Source organism: Rutidosis leptorrhynchoides, chromosome 3, assembly GCF_046630445.1.
Source record: "Rutidosis leptorrhynchoides isolate AG116_Rl617_1_P2 chromosome 3, CSIRO_AGI_Rlap_v1, whole genome shotgun sequence".
Lineage (NCBI taxonomy): Eukaryota > Viridiplantae > Streptophyta > Magnoliopsida > Asterales > Asteraceae > Rutidosis > Rutidosis leptorrhynchoides.
This window is the reverse complement of record NC_092335.1, coordinates 248,680,806-248,685,584: the sequence shown is the minus strand read 5'-3', so window position 1 is coordinate 248,685,584 and position 4,779 is coordinate 248,680,806.

Genomic DNA, 4,779 nt, shown 5'->3' with positions numbered 1-4,779 from the left:
TTGTAATGGTCCAGAATTCGCGGATATAAGTTTTAGAATGAACATTGTTAATGTTCTAAGAAAGAAATAGTTTTAGCACAATTTGACTTGTCAAATTACCAGAATTCAAGGAAAAAGAGAAAACTATAAAAAAAAATACATGTTCTGGATATATTTATAAATTAGACAGAACGTAAGAGTCGTGTAACATGGCACATGATGACGTTATGATCTGTGAATCATCACGTTTCATTTAGAAACTCAGCATGACTTACTGTAATATAATCACGTTGATCAAGTGTCATTATATTATACTAACTCATGCATCAGTTCCCAACATTACTTCAATAACATTCGTATTTTAAGCTTGAAAGTTTACAGAATATAGAAACTAATAGTTTCTATATGATGTAACACTGATAACACGAAAAGATAAATGATTTCAGATAAGAATAGTTATGAAAATATCTTCAGAAATATGGAGGATATTTATAATGAAAGATACGATAATATATTTGAATATCTAAGATCAGAGGATGATGGAGACTATTGTCCGCAAGGGTTTAGAGTAAGGAGCAAGATATTCGCTAAAGACTTCAGCAGGCATTGAATTATTTGGATTCTTTGAAGTCAAACTTATTCTTTGTGATTTGTCCAGGGTTTCCTTCATAGTTTCGCATAATCCGCTTTTCGGTACTAAATTTTCTATTGAGTGTTTCCAATACTCCATTCTTTATCATCAACTTTTGACTGTTGAGGTCATTTACAGTTTTTGTTGCTTCATTCAACTTTTCAAAATTCAGAGCATTAATTTGCAGACCGTGTGCTTTTCAGAATTTCATAATGAAAGATCATAATTCTAAGAGATAAGTGTCATACATATAATTGTTGATGTAGATATGCTGTGAGTTTTCAAAGTACTGATTGCTGATTCCCGGTAATTGGTATGGCAGTTCTCGTTACAAGATGCGGATGAGTATATGATAGGGTTTCAATGAACAAATATAATGATTTATCAGAGAGATTTAAGCCAAGAAGCATCGAGGTAGTTGGTACGTCTGTTGGTAATATGGTGGAATATAAAAGAATTCTCCGGTATCAAAAGGGTAATCGTATATATCAGGATTATAGTAAGACTACTTCGAATGAAAAGTCGAAGTTGACTTGCTGGAGCTGTGATAAAATTGGCTACTTTGAAAAGGGATCGCAAAGTTTTTTTTGCTAATAAATGCCAAAGGATCTGACGCGGCTACGTGTTAAACTTTTACTCAGTTGCTGAGAGTTTCTCAGGTGCATAAATATATGCATAAATCTTTTCTTCCGTAGATGAAGTGCGGTTGATTCATCCTATCGATTGAGGTGTTTTCAAGATTCATGAATGGTTTGAACGCAGATTGTAATCGTCAAGATACAAATGAGGTTTAAGATGAAATCAAGTGGCAAACTTGAAGAAATGTTTAGTTTCATATGTTATAATCAATATTTTAATTCATTTTGATTGTCCAATTTTATTGGTCCACAGTCGATAGTCCACAATTAGCAGTTCAATAATTCATATATAGTTTAATATGTAATATTCAAATTAATTAATACATATCGTGACCCGTGTACATGTCTCAGACTCGATCACAACTCAAAGTATATATATTATTATAGAATCAACCTCAACCCTGTATAGAGAACTCGATCATTACTGCATATAGAGTGTCTATGGTTATTCCAAATAATATATATATATGCGTCGATATAATATGTCAAAACCTTGTATACATGTCCCGATATTTAAAGTGCGTAAAATAAATACAGAAATTAAATGACGAAAAATAAAATGCGTAAAGTAAATAACAGAAATTAAATGACGATAAATAAAATTGCGATAAATAAATTGCGATAATAAAATGTAAACAGTTAGCTAGGAACAGTTAGCGTGAATTCTTAACAAAATTCTTCTCATAGTTAAATTGTTTGTTTCTAACAATTTTTATTTTTGTCCAATGTTTTCTTCATTATGCCACTTGTTGGATTCTGATAGGTCAAAATCCAAATATGAAATTGAATGGAATTGATTATTCTGCGGTGAACGGATACGTATATCTGTGGATGTAAGTAGGATAGTAAATGACTATTGAATCAGATTCAAAGAATGTACAATGTAACTTATTAATGTGAAACCTAAATATTCCTCGGGTATTACCTACCCGTTAAAATATTTTCATCATTAACAGTTTGTACGAAAGAATTTTCAATTACAATCTTTATGAAAATATATATACGTATATATTTTCTTCAGATGTAATCATGGATTTAATGAGTTAATATGATATTAAACTCATTTGATTTACTGTTAGAACTATAATGGATAATCTCCAAAACTTTAGAGATTACTTAATCGCCATGTCGAACGGGGATAAATGATGTAGAACATCATGTAGAACGATGATTATGCTTGAGGTACAGAATGAGATGTTGAGGCATGGATTGTTGATGATACTGGTGCTGTTGCCGATGGTACTGTTGGTACCGGTGATGTTGCCGAAGCTGGTAAATTTTGCACCATATTCTCCAAATTTATTAATCAAGTGCGAAGCTCATTGACTTCTTCCATTACTCCAAGATGATTGTCGGTGGAACGAACGGATGAATAAGGTTTAGAATTTTTGATAGAATATAATCGTGGCGAGATATTCGGGAAATGAGTGAGAAAATAGTTGTAGTGACCCGAACTTTTCCATGTTTATATATATTAATTGAGATTGATATTTACGTGATTAAATGTTTCCAACATGTTAAGCAATCAAACTTGTTAAGACTTGATTAATTGAAATATGTTTCATATAGACAATTGACCACCCAAGTTGACCGGTGATTCACGAACGTTAAAACTTGTAAAAACTATATGATGACATATATATGGATATATATATATATATATATATATATATATATATATATATATATATATATATATATATATATATATATATATATATATATATATATATATATATATATATATATATAGTTAACATGATATTATGATAAGTAAACATATCATTAAGTATATTAACAATGAACTACATATGTAAAAACAAGACTACTAACTTAATGATTTTTAACGAGACATATATGTAACGATTATCGTTGTAAAGACATTTAATGTATATATATCATATTAAGAGATATTTATACATGATAATATCATGATAATATAATAATTTAAAATCTCATTTGATATTATAAATATTGGGTTAACAACATTTAACAAGATCGTTAACCTAAAGGTTTCAAAACAACACTTACATGTAACGATTAACGATGACTTAACGACTCAGTTAAAATGTATATACATGTATTGTTTTAATATGTATTTATACAATTTTGAAAGACTTCAATACACTTATCAAAATACTTCTACTTAATAAAAATGCTTACAATTACATCCTCGTTCAGTTTCATCAACAATTCTACTCGTATGCACCCGTATTCGTACTCGTACAATACACAGCTTTTAGATGTATGTACTATTGGTATATACACTCCAATTATCAGCTCTTAGCAGCCCATGTGAGTCACCTAACACATGTGGGAACCATCATTTGGCAACTAGCATGAAATATCTCATAAAATTACAGAAATATGAGTAATCATTCATGACTTATTTACATGAAAACAAAATTACATATCCTTTATATCTAATCCATACACCAACGACCAAAAACACCTACAAACACTTTCATTCTTCAATTTTCTTCATCTAATTGATCTCTCTCAAGTTCTATCTTCAAGTTCTAAGTGTTCTTCATAAATTCTACAAGTTCTAGTTACATAAAATCAAGAATACTTTCAAGTTTGCTAGCTCACTTCCAATCTTGTAAGGTGATCATCCAACCTCAAGAAATCTTTGTTTCTTACAGTAGGTTATCATTCTAATACAAGGTAATAATCATATTCAAACTTTGGTTCAATTTCTATAACTATAACAATCTTATTTCAAGTGATGATCTTACTTGAACTTGTTTTCGTGTCATGATTCTGCTTCAAGAACTTCGAGCCATCCAAGGATCCGTTGAAGCTAATTCCATTTTTCTATTTTCCAGTAGGTTTATCCAAGGAACTTAAGGTAGTAATGATGTTCATAACATCATTCGATTCATACATATAAAGCTATCTTATTCGAAGGTTTAAACTTGTAATCACTAGAACATAGTTTAGTTAATTCTAAACTTGTTCGCAAACAAAAGTTAATCCTTCTAACTTGACTTTTTAAATCAACTAAACACATGTTCTATATCTATATGATATTCTAACTTAATGATTTAAAACCTGTAAACACGAAAAACACCGTAAAACCGGATTTACGTCGTCGTAGTAACACCGCGGGCTGTTTTGGGTTAGTTAATTAAAAACTATGATAAAATTTGATTTAAAAGTTGTTATTCTGAGAAAATGATTTTTATTATGAACATGAAACTATATCCAAAAATTATGGTTAAACTCAAAGTGGAAGCATGTTTTCTAAAATGGTCATCTAGACGTCGTTCTTTCGACTGAAATGACTACCTTTACAAAAACGACTTGTAACATATTTTTCCGACTATAAACCTATACTTTTTCTGTTTAGATTCATAAAATAGAGTTCAATATGAAACCATAGCAATTTGATTCACTCAAAACGAATTTAAAATGAAGAAGTTATGGGTAAAACAAGATTGGATAATTTTTCTCATTTTAGCTACGTGAAAATTGGTAACAAATTTATTCCAACCATAACTTAATCAACTTGTATTGTATATTATGTAA